At 45.7% G+C, this 12,672-nt stretch overlaps 1 long non-coding RNA gene across 1 annotated transcript; it reads right to left on the bottom strand.

Moving 5' to 3' along the window:
- Positions 1 to 5,123: 5,123 nt before the first annotated feature.
- LOC147121616 (uncharacterized) lies at positions 5,124 to 11,666 on the bottom strand. Its single transcript, XR_015077583.1, has 3 exons — positions 11,592 to 11,666; positions 5,592 to 5,845; positions 5,124 to 5,290 (listed from the first exon to the last, which is right to left on the bottom strand). It is a non-coding gene; the product is annotated as an uncharacterized LOC147121616 (long non-coding RNA).
- Positions 11,667 to 12,672: the final 1,006 nt, after the last annotated feature.

Raw genomic sequence — 12,672 nt, 5'->3', positions numbered from 1 at the left:
GTCCATCCTCCAATGGTCCATCCTCCTATGGTCCATCCTCCAATGGTCCATCCTCCAATGGTCCATCCTCCAATGGTCCATCCTCCAATGGTCCATCCACCAATGGTCCATCCTCCAATGGTCCATCCTCCAATGGTCCATCCTCCAATAGTCCATTCTCCAATGGTCCATTCTCCAATGGTCCATCCTCCAATGGTCCATCCTCCAATGGTCCATCCTCCTATGGTCCATCCTCCAATGGTCCATCCTCCAATGGTCCATCCTCCAATGGTCCATCCTCCAATAGTCCATCCTCCAATGGTCCATCCTCCAATGGTCCATCCTCCAATGGTCCATGCTCCAATGGTCCATCCTCCAATGGTCCATCCTCCAATGGTCCATTCTCCAATGGTACAACCTCCAATGGTCCATCCTCCAATGGTCCATCCTCCAATGGGCCATCCTCCAATAGTCCATTCTCCAATGGTCCATTCTCCAATGGTCCATCCTCCAATGGTCCATCCTCCAATGGTCCATCCTCCTATGGTCCATCCTCCAATGGTCCATCCTCCAATGGTCCATTCTCCAATGGTCCATTCTCCAATGGTCCATCCTCCAATAGTCCATCGTCCAATGGTCCATTCTCCAATGGTCCATCCTCCAATGGTCCATCCTCCAATAGTCCATCCTCCAATGGTACAACCTCCAATGGTCCATCCTCCAATGGTCCATCCTCCAATGGTCCATCCTCCAATGGTCCATCCTCCAATGGTCCATTCTCCAATGGTCCATCCTCCAATGGTCCATCCTCCAATGGTCCATCCTCCAATAGTCCATCCTCCAATGGTCCATCCTCCAATGGTCCATCCTCCAATGGTCCATTCTCCAATGGTACAACCTCCAATGGTCCATCCTCCAATGGTCCATCCTCCAATGGGCCATCCTCCAATAGTCCATTCTCCAATGGGCCATTCTCCAATGGTCCATCCTCCAATGGTCCATCCTCCTATGGTCCATCCTCCTATGGTCCATCCTCCAATGGTCCATTCTCCAATGGTCCATTCTCCAATGGTCCATTCTCCAATGGTCCATCCTCCAATAGTCCATCCTCCAATGGTCCATTCTCCAATGGTCCATCCTCCAATGGTCCATCCTCCAATAGTCCATCCTCCAATGGTACAATCTCCAATGGTCCATCCTCCAATGGTCCATCCTCCAATGGTCCATCCTCCAATGGTCCATCCTCCAATGGTCCATCCTCCAATGGTCCATCCTCCAATGGTCCATTCTCCAATGGTCCATCCTCCAATGGTCCATCCTCCAATGGTCCATCCTCCAATAGTCCATCCTCCAATGGTCCATCCACCAATGGTCCATCCTCCAATGGTCCATCCTCCAATGGTCCATCCTCCAATGGTCCATTCTCCAATGGTCCATCCTCCAATGGTCCACCCACCAATGGTCCATCCTCCAATAGTCCATCCTCCCATGGTCCATCCTCCAATGGTCCATCCTCCAATGGTCCATTCTCCAATGGTCCATCCTCCAATGGTCCATCCTCCAATGGTCCATCCTCCAATGGTCCATCCTCCAATGGTCCATTCTCCTATCGTCCATCCTCCAATGGTACAACCTCCAATGGTCCATCCTCCAATGGTCCATCCTCCAATGGTCCATGCTCCAATGGTCCATCCTCCAATGGTCCATCCTCCAATAGTCCATCCTCCAATGGTCCATCCTCCAATGGTCCATCCTCCAATGGTCCATCCTCCAATGGTCCAACCTCCAATGGTCCATCCTCCAATGGTCCATCCTCCAATGGTCCATCCTCCAATGGTACTACCTCCAATGGTCCATCCTCCAATGGTCCATCCTCCAATGGTCCATTCTCCAATGGTCCATCCTCCAATGGTCCATCCTCCAATGGTCCATCCTCCAATGGTCCATCCTCCAATGGTCTATCCTCCAATGGTCCAACCTCCAATGGTCCATCCTCCAAAGGTCCATCCTCCAATGGTCCATCCTCCAATGGTCCATCCTCCAATGGTCCATCCTCCAATGGTCCATCCTCCAATGGTCCATCCTCCAATGGTACAACCTCCAATGGTCCATCCTCCAATAATCCATCCTCCAATGGTCCATCCTCCGATGGTCCATCCTCCGATGGTCCATCCTCCGATGGTCCATCCTCCGATGGTCCATCCTCCGATGGTCCATCCTCCGATGGTCCATCCTCTAATGGTCCATTCTCCAATGATCCATCCTCCAATGGTCCAGCCTCCAATGGTCCATCCTCCAGGCACACTGTCTTCCCAGACCAATGTGGAAGGGAACAGACTCTTTGGCCCCAATATTTACGGGGAGGGTGCAGCGGTGGCTGAAAGCTGGCACGGAACCCGGCCAGGCCAGGGACGCGGAGGTCCTGCTGAACTTAGCGGTGGGACCTAATTATCATTGTTTTGTTCCATTTCCCGTTCGGCTGCTGCCCAAATGGACAGCTTGGCTGGTGGCCATGAGGGCTCACCAGCAGCAGGAGACCGCAGTCGGGGACCCTTGGGGACGGTCCCCGGCAATCGGGAGGTGGGGGAGAGGGAGCGATGTGGAGGGTGGAGAGAGATCGGTAATGGGGAGTGGGGAGACGGGGAGCGATGGGGAGGGTGGAGAGAGATTGGTAATGGGGAGTGGGGAGACGGGGAGCGATGGGGAGGGTGGAGAGAGATTGGTAATGGGGAGTGGGGAGAGAGGGAGCGATGGGGAGGGTGGAGAGAGATCGGTAATGAGGAGAGGGGAGAGAGGGAACAATGGGGAGGGTGGAGAGAGATCAGTAATGGGGAGTGGGGAGAGAGGGAACAATGGGGAGGGTGGAGAGAGATCGGTAATGGGGAGTGGGGTGAGAGGGAACAATGGGGAGGGTGGAGAGAGCACAGTAATGGGGAGTGGGGAGAGAGGGAGCGATGGAGAGGTTGGAGAGAGATCAGTAATGGGGAGTGGGGAGAGAGGGAGCGATGGGGAGGGTGGAGAGTGATCGGTAATGGGAGTGGGGAGAGAGCGAGTGATGGGGAGGGTGGAGAGAGATCAGTAATGGGGAGTGGGGAGAGAGGGAGCGATGGGGAGGGTGGAGAGAGATCGGTAATGGGAGTGGGGAGAGAGTGAGCGATGGGGGGGGTGGAGAGAGATCGGTAATGGGGAGTGGGGAGAGAGGGAGCGATGGGGAGGGTGGAGAGAGATCGGTAATGGGAGTGGGGAGAGAGCGAGCGATGGGGAGAGTGGAGAGAGATCAGTAATGGGGAGTGGGGAGAGAGGGAGCGATGGGGAGGGTGGAGAGAGATCGGTAATGGAGAGAGGGAGCGATGGGGAGGGAGAGGCCGAAGGCTTCCTCAAGGGGCTGGGTGGAGCAGTCCTGCTCCTCCTGGCCCACAAGAAGTGCTCCAAAAGGCACTTGCCTTGTGGATCTGGCGGCCCCCGCCTCCCTTTCACTCCCAGGTTTCCTGATCCCTGGGAAACCCGTGCAGCAACGGTGAATTTTAAATCAGGCTTCTAATTGCACTGTGGGGCCCTCGGATGCCCCATGTGTGCGGCGTGTTGGCGATGTGTTTCCTGTATTTAACTCTTTAACTCCCCAGACCCTCTCCCGCCCATTGTGGTGCCGTTAATAGCGAGGCCGTTGTTACTCCATTGGATTAATCTTGACTGTTAGAGAAACAGCCTTTTTTCCCCATCTCCAATATTTTTATAACAAATAAATGAAAAAATTCAAAGAAAAAACCCCACAATTTTGTTTTATGCCCCTATGATTTTTCTCCTGGGAGCCGTGTCCTGGAGATTAACCTTCGTTTCTTGGAGATTCCAGGTGGCAACGTTACTCAACCCTGTTTCGATCAACTGATGGGTTCACCAGGATTTGCTTTTTGTTCCTTCTTGTTCTTGTTCCTTCTCTGTATCAGTGACCTCCTCCACATCATCCAAAACTGTTCACTCTTCTGCTGATGGTTCCACTGTACAATCATCAGCTTCCTTCAGATTGCACACTCTCAATGGCTGGGTCATTACACCTTGATCAGTGGTGTAACCCTATTGCCCAGGACCACAGGGAACTTCCTGACCAGCTTTTGACAAACTTAAAAGCCCCCCAAATGGCGTCCTCAGCAGTTAGCCTAGTCTGCCTCCCCTTTGTGTTTGAACGTTGCTCAGGAGTGGAACTTTTGCAAGATCACATGCTTAAAAGGATGTGTGCAATGCTCTGCCTCATGATAGTTACATTAGTCTAATTGGGGGTAATTTTCTTCTCCATTGCCATCAATGGAGATGAGTCAGGCAGGTTCTCTAAGGGGCAGGTGATCTACTCTACCAGTTTACTGCCCAAGCAGTGAAGGTGAAGATTACTCCCATTATCTTCTCTGATCTCAAAAACAGCTTCCATTTCTTGATTTGTAAAGCTGCCTCAGAGAAGCTGGGTTTCCTCTTCTGTGCCATTCACTCGTGCCCCCCGCCCCCACCAACAATGATGAACTCTCTTTAAAACCCAAGTCTGCTGTTTCTATATCTATATCATTTTATACATGCTGATCTTGAGTGACAGCTCAAATTACAATATGATTTGGCACAGTCAACATGGTTTTATGAAAGGTAAATCCTGTTTGACAAATCTATTAGAGTTTTTTGAGGGTGTCACTTAGCAGGGTAGGTAAGGGGGAACCAGTGGTTTTTAGTATATTTGGATTTTCAGCAGACATTCGATAAGGTGCCAAACAAGAGGTTGTTACACAAGATTAAGGCTCATGGGATTGGGGGCAATATACTAGCATGGATAGAGGATTGGTTAACGGACAGAAAACAGAGAGTAGGAATAAATGGGTCATTTTTGGGTTGGTAGGCTGTAATTAGTGGGGTACCGCAAAGATCAGTGCTTGGGCCTCAGTTATTTACAATCTATATCAATGATTTAGATGAGGGGACCGAATGTAATATATCCAAGTTTTCTGATGATACAAAGCTAGGTGGGAAAGTTAGCTACGAGGAGGACATGAGTGATTAAGTGAAGTTAAGTGATTGGGCAAGAAGGTGGCAGATGGAGTATAATGTGGGGACGTGTGAAATTATCCACTTTGGTAGAAAGAATGACATTTGGGTCGCTGATATTTATTTCTGTGACCAAGCAGCTGGGAGCTCCCCGTCTCCTCATCTCCAACGGCCAGGCACGCCGAAACTCCGCTGATCTCCTGCATTTCCTCCTCTGCAGTTGTTAGCTGGAAAATCTGTGGAGGACCAGCTCCGGTCCTCTCCCTCTCCCTGTGTTCTGTGCTCTCTTCTCCTGCAATGAGGGAAAGAACAGACCTATGAGTGAGTGTAATGGTATGTGTTCACCCAATGGATGGAGTGCATTTGGTGAGGGTGTTTATCAGGGAGGGGCATCAAATTGCATAAGCTTGAGTGTGAGTGGGTGTGGTGGATGGATAGATGGAGATGTGAGGAAGTGCATAGAAAGAGATGGATAGGTGGGCATGCAAGATAAGTGGGTGTGAGGGGTGATGTGATGGAATAGGCTTGACAAGGCTCGAGGGGGTGGGGTGATGTGCACAGCAGGATGTAAGTGAATGTGCAACTGTACTCACCTTTCCTGACCTGGTTGTCTCATTAAAGTGCTTCCTGCACTGTACTGAGGAGCATGGCGCAACGCTCCTGCTGCTGACCTCCTGGGCCACCTCCAGCCACACCTTCTTTGTGACAGCAGCAAGTTTCTTCCTCCGATTGTCACACATCGCCTTCTCTTGCTTCCAACTCCAACTCCTTCAAATTCCATCTTTGAATTGGCCCTTTAAATACTGGAGTTGAGATCGCGTCATGTGGGTCCTCATCGCTCCCGCTGCTGTGCAAATCAAGAAGTAAAATGATAATGTGCCGACTGCGTTAAAATGCCACTGACAGATGCGCTGAAGTTATTTTCAGGTTTCCCATGCCATATCGGATCTTCCCGATCCCAGCGCACCTCTGAGTTAACATTGGGGCCATTAATTGAGTGGGCAAAACTGTGGCAGATGGATTTCAACGCAGGTAAGTGAGGTCATCCATTGTGAACCAAAAATTGATCGATCCGAGTATTATTTAAATGGCAAAATGCTAGGGACAGTGGAGGTCCAAAGAGATTTAGAGGTCCATGTACATAGATCACTAAAATGTAGTGGTCAGGCACAAAATATAAACAAAAATGCTAATGAAATGTTATCCTTTATAACGAGAGGACTAAAATATAAAGGGGAGGAAGTTGTGCTACAGCTATACAAAGCCCTGGTTAGACCACATCTGGAGTACTGTGTACAGTTCTGGGCACCACACCTTAGAAAAGATATATTGGACTTGGAAGGAGTGCAGCGCAGTTTCACCAGAATATTACCAAGGATCCAAATGTTAAATTATGAGGAGAGATTACATAAACTAGGCTTGTATTCCCCCGGAATATAGAAGGTTAAGGGGTAATTTTGTTGAGGTTTTTAGGATTTTGAAAGGAAATGATAAGCTAGATAGAGAAAAACATTTTCCGCTGGTGGGAGAATCTCGGACAAGAGGACAAAACCTTAAAATCCAAGCCGGGCCATTCAGGAGAGAAGTTAAAAAACATTTCTTCACACAAAGGGTGGTAGAAGGGTGGAACTCTCCCCCACTAAAAGCAGATGCTAGCTCAATTAATAATTTTAAATTTGAGATCGATAGATTTCAGCTAGCCAAGGTTATTAAGGGACATGAAGCCAATGCGGGTAAATGGAGTTAGGATACAGATCAGCCATGATCTCATTGAATAGCGGAACAGGTTCAAGGGGCTGAATGGCCTCCTCTTGTTCTTATGTTTAGCCAAATATAGAAAATTTCCAAAAATATCTACAATTGTACCAGCAGCTAAAATAAGTAATCCAGCAACTAATCTGCAAATATTTCACGATCCCTTTAAATAGTGCTGGTGGGGGGTCCTTCATGCTGTTCAATGTAGTATTCAGCTGTGTGAGGTTTAGACAGGGATGTGGAGTTCCAAAATGGCAGCAGCGGCTTCAAATCAGCGTTGCACGCTGATTCACATCTTGATCTGCCTGTTCTGCATGCTGCTGGCAGTCGTTACATGCGCAAACCCCTTTACCAAGATGGCATCCGGCACACTTCCTATCTTGGACCCCATTTTGAAACCTTAGATGGCCACGTAACACCCCAAAAATGGATGATACACTACCCAATTTAACACCCATAGATCAAATGTCTAAGAAATCCCAGTGAGTGTCAGGTATCCAATATAACCACACAATCTTCACAGTATAGTTAAATAAATAAAGTACGTCTTGATGTCAGGGTGGGAATCGACTCTCTATTTTGTATGAACTGTGTGAAAGAATTTCCACCTCAACAAAATGGTGGTTTGTGGACACACTGGAAATTCATTCCAATGGCTTGGAAGTGTGGAATTTACACTGCCTAATAGGAAACTCAGTGCCTCAAGGCAGTGAACGAGATTTTCCATCACTGTGGTCACTGATCCCTCTCACGAACAATACAATTCAGCCCTTGCTACATTGTTTTTTTTAGATTAGTAAGTGAAATGCAAGCAGCAATGATTCACATCCACCGCCAATAGATAGCGTAAAGTGTTTTACTCAGCATTTTCCACAGTAGCATGATTCATGATGTGTGAAGTCATACACACCACCCATTTTCATTATGCAAACAAACTGGCTTTTCCTAAGTTATAAATAGGTTGATGACTGGATGATGTACATTTACAGTTCCTTTAGCACAACACCTGGTTAGGAAATGTTTTTATATTAAACTACAGCATATGGAATTTGTTGTTTAACCTGCTTTCAACTAACCACAGGACTTTTTTTTTTCAATTTGAGAATAGCATACAGAACATTGAGCCATGCAGCTTGACATGAACCCCTTGAACCTGATTTCATGTCACAATGTTGGGTGCAGTTCTACAGGTTTAATGCTCTTCCGCCTCACTGACTTTCTTTGAAGTCAACAGTAGGGTTTTAACATGTTTCAAAGAATTAATCACCCACCTTTGGAATTCCCATGAAAGAACAAATTTATCTTATTTGAATTAAAGATATTCATTTAATTTTTTCTGCTCGATTCTCCTCCTGCTATGTAGAGGTAATCTTACGCTAGGATTTCACACATTGTGCAATGCAAAGGAGTTATGCTTAGGACACAAAATTAAATTATCAGATTTGTAAGACTTGGACCCCTCAGCAGTTTTATTGTTGTCATTAACAACTTTGCTTTACATTCTTCTCCATTGCCCGCCGAGTATATTCTCACACATTGCCCAGGCGGATTTTGTATTCATTAGCTTGTTGAAAGGGATCCAATTTGTTAGATTAAAAGATCATCTGACAAAGCGATGAATGTCTTGGCACTGGAAAATATGAACCGGTCGTGAAGGTGCAATAAACAATAACTGTTTTATATTTAAGCCAACAAGTATTTGCCATGGGCTTGGTCATATTCTTTGAGGTGATTTGAATTAGCTATCAAGAGGCGCCGACCGCTTTCACAACAAAAGGGTTTGTACATCTTTTTTATGACATTGCTTATTAATACATGATGCATCTGTTGAACTGCATGGTTGTGTGACTTGTAAGTGCATAGTTGTGACAAAAATTGAGCTTTGCTCTTCTGGATCTTTACCCCCACCCCCCCAAACAACAATTGTCAAATTCTTTATCCTGAAGCAGTGTCCCTTTAACAACTCCACTGTTGGTCTGTAAGTGAATATTAACCATGAACAATTTTGAATGTTGAATCTACTACTTTTGCATCAAGCAAATATTGATTGAAGAGTCAATCATATTAGTTAATCCATTTGTGAATTTTTTTTAAACAAGGTACCGGTGCAATAGGCAATGGAGTATGGTGCAGTCCTGATTTCTCCTTTCATGTCAAGGGCAGGCTCTGGGCAGTTGCCAGATGCTTAACAATGAGCAGTATGAGTAATGGAGACTAAGCCATTCAGAACCTTTCTTGGCCATCTACTAGTGACTGGTCACAGGGTCTGGGAGAACACTGAAAACTCTCAACTCAAATGAAGCAAGGTAACGAGGGGGAGCGGAACTGAATGGAGAGATAATGAAATATGCAACAAGCGCAATAAAATACAAAGCGTAAAGAACAACATTTTGTTTTCTGATGGTTTGTGTTGTGAATATATCTCGATTACAGTGCCCAGACATCTCAAGAAGTTTGGAGGCCCTTCAATACAGCCCAGTTAAAATTTAATAGTGCACAGGAGGAATGAATCCTATTAAATGGCCGTGAATTCCTCTTATTAGTAAGCATACACAAACTGAAATATGTACAACAAAAAATGGTTGAAACCGGTCTGGGCGTGCAATGAACAGTGCCTCCTATTATTTCAAAATAATGAGGTGTGCTCTAAATTCCACTTGGCAAAGCTGGTAGGGATTGGAATGTGAGGAATTGCTATCTTTTGATTTGGAACTTGAAGCAATGACTCAGGCAAAGGCAACAAGTTTTTCTGTTCCAAAACATCATTTTCTTTTGCCACAGGCATTCTCTGATGATGTCACTGAGGCTCACTTTTGTAATACTATAAATTCTGTGGTGGGGACAGAGTTTTAGGTTTCTTCACTTTATTCCACAGGATCTCTCAACCTCTGTAGCACTCTCTGTATATACTTCTTAAAGGAATCTTAAAAGGTCCTGGGTAGAGTGCAATGTATTTTGCACATTTTTCAAGAAACCTGGTATCCACATTGACTGTGAAGTTAATGTGTATGAAATTAAATTTCCGTACACCGAACTACTCTGGATTCCTGTTTCAGGTGGCCAGCTGGAGCTCATTGCCAAGTGGTTTGTGGGTTCAAGTTCCACTCCAGAGACTTAAGCACAAAAATGTAGGCTGACACTCCCGTGCAGTGCTGAGGGTGTGGGCTCTGTGATTTTCTCATTCCTGATGGGGAACACCTCATTTCCTCCCTGTACTGCGTTTCACTCCTGTGTTGGCACTAAACAGCCCTGTAAATCTCTATTACCACTGGCAATCATTCAGTGCCGCCATGAATCTCTATTACTACTGGCAATAATAGAAATGCACGTGACACGAAATTGCCACTAATTTGGTTTCTCCATTATTGCCAGAATTAATTCAGTGTTACCATAAATCACTTTCATCACTGGTGCTAATTTGGTGTTGCCATGAATCTTTATTACTGCTGGTGTTAATTCTATCACCATGGATCTGGAATACCACTGGTGCTACCTCAGATGCAGGTACTATAGACATGGCCTGAACTTACAAAGGAAAGGAGCAAGTGCAATTACATTACATGCCTACTGCTTTTTGGTAGAGACTGAAGGTGGAGTTTTAACTCCCTCCACCTGGTGGAAACAAGGATGGGGGTGAATGGGAGTTAAAATCCCAGCAGAGCTCATTTCCCGCCCTGCGGCTGTTATAAGCTGCTCTAGGCCCCACAAGGAAAGTTTGGAATGCTGCCACTCCAGGCTCCCCTCTTCCCATTTGCAAAACCCTCACAATCGCCCCCCCTTCTCCCAATCCCCACCACCACAACTTACCTGACTGGCGGCCTCAAGGCTGCCTGATTTTCACAGACCCAAAGCCACCGAATTAACTCTGGATCCCTGTTTCAGGTGGGCAGCTGACCAGCAGGATGTTAATGGCCGTTAAAGTGGACTGGACCTCCTGGGCAGACTGGCCTCTCACTCGGGAGGTAACATTCCCCCAGTATTCCCCATTTACTGTTGTGTTTTATTATCAACCAGTTCAAAAGTACCAATTCGGTTATAAATAGATCCCCACTCAATTCTTATGTGATGCTGCCACTTTCTTATTGCCAGTTGCAGTCTACTGTCAAGTTATTTTTGACATACTCATTTCAAAGACACGTACATTCGCGTATTGCTAGCGTGCTGCTCAGATGGAAGTCTTTGCCATGCCCTGCAAAATGTGAAATGTAATCAAAAGCTCAACACTGTCGTCTTTACAGAGAATGAGTGACTTGTCTTGGTGATTTCATTTAAAAACAGATTCATTTTAAAAGATTTCCTTAGTGAAACAATCTCACAGGGCTGCTAAACTAGCATAAACAAAACAAATTGAATACATCTTACTTGAAGTATATACGATATTTATTTGTATATATCGATCTATATAGAAATGGCACACTTAGCATATGTTTCAGGCATCACAATATCTGTATACAAATTTCTGTGTCACACTTCCACCTGATAGGCTCAAATTTCACATTCATAAAACATCAGCAAATCACAACTGAACAGGTCGCCAACATACCAATCAACAGTTAGAAAGCAGGACTCAAAACCACCAATCAAGTTAAAACAAAACTATGAATGATAAATGGGTCTTCAGCAACAGCTACCAATCAAAGAATGGAGAAGCTGAACCAATTAAATTATTCCAAAAGTGTTGTGAAGCTGGTTTGAGCCACCATCTTGAATTTGCCACCATCTTGAATTTCCCCCCAGCTGAAAACTAACAGGTAGCAGATTTGTAACACAAGAAACCCATAAAAACTTAACCAGTTCTGCAGAAAATGCTTGTTATTATTCAAGTAGTGCTGTAATACCTTGGAAAGGTCTCTCGGTGAGGCATACACCTATGTTGGAAGCCTCAGACTCAATCCGTGCCCGTAAACATTTTTCACGGCAAGCTTGCAACAACACCTGCTTTCAGTCCAGCCCTTTGGACTGTGGCTGCCTTTATTGCTGCCAATTTGCCTGCGTGAGCTTTTTATGCTACCCTTGTGGTTATGGTCACTTTTTATCCTCTCACCCAGTCCCACCGATTTTTATGGTCGATGCGGCTATAGCCAGTTTTGCTTTTGGCCATTTGACCATGACCTCATTCACTCCGCTGTGTGCAATTTGCAGCCACTTTGCCTCTACTTCCAGAGTGGAATGGGTAGAAATGTAAGAAAGGGAAGACCTGTATTCTCAGCCTGGGAATGGTGTATGGTGTGAGAATGTAAAGAAACAGGGCAAGAATGTATTACTCTCTGCTGTCATTTTCTTGGCTGTGAAACTTTAGAACAACAACGCAATAAATGTCTGTTAGATGAATAAAAGACAGTTTGCGGGATTTTCAATTCTGTTCAGTTTAATTTGTGCAATAATTCAGATTCTGCCTGCTAATGATTAACCAGAAAAGCCCACATGTCTCAAGGCTACCTGCTCTTATGATTACGGTGATGACAGCTAACTGTAGTTAAATCTTGACTATTGTGTGTGAACGGAAATACTGGAAATTCAGCCAGCGTCAGAGAGAAAAAGGATGGCCTAGAAATTCGGGTCTCCACGGGTGAGTACGCATGGGGTACTCACCCGTAAGCCCAATGGAAGTGCCAGTTTCGTGCATGCACTGCGCATGCGCGGGAAACCGGCACTTCCGTTCCCCTGAAAGAAGGGGTTCAGGAGTCGAACGCGTGCGCAGGAGAGGCAGCGCGTGCGCATCGAACTTACGTTTTTTTTGCAGGTTTTCCCGGGAAGGTATGTCTCCAGAAGTTAGACATGTAAAAAGCAGTCGCAAGGCCTGCTTTTTACAAGGTAAGTGGTGAATTAATTAAAATTAAAACATTTTTTCCACAGGTTTATTATTTTTAAATACTTTAAAGAAAGGTAAGTTTATTTTTAGCCCTGTTAGAAAATGTA

This window comes from Somniosus microcephalus, chromosome 3, assembly GCF_052327205.1.
Source record: "Somniosus microcephalus isolate GS21.2 chromosome 3, FLI_Smic_1.0, whole genome shotgun sequence".
Classification (NCBI taxonomy): domain Eukaryota; kingdom Metazoa; phylum Chordata; class Chondrichthyes; order Squaliformes; family Somniosidae; genus Somniosus; species Somniosus microcephalus.
The sequence above is the reverse complement of the archived record's forward strand: the minus strand, read 5'-3'. Positions and strand labels throughout refer to the sequence as shown.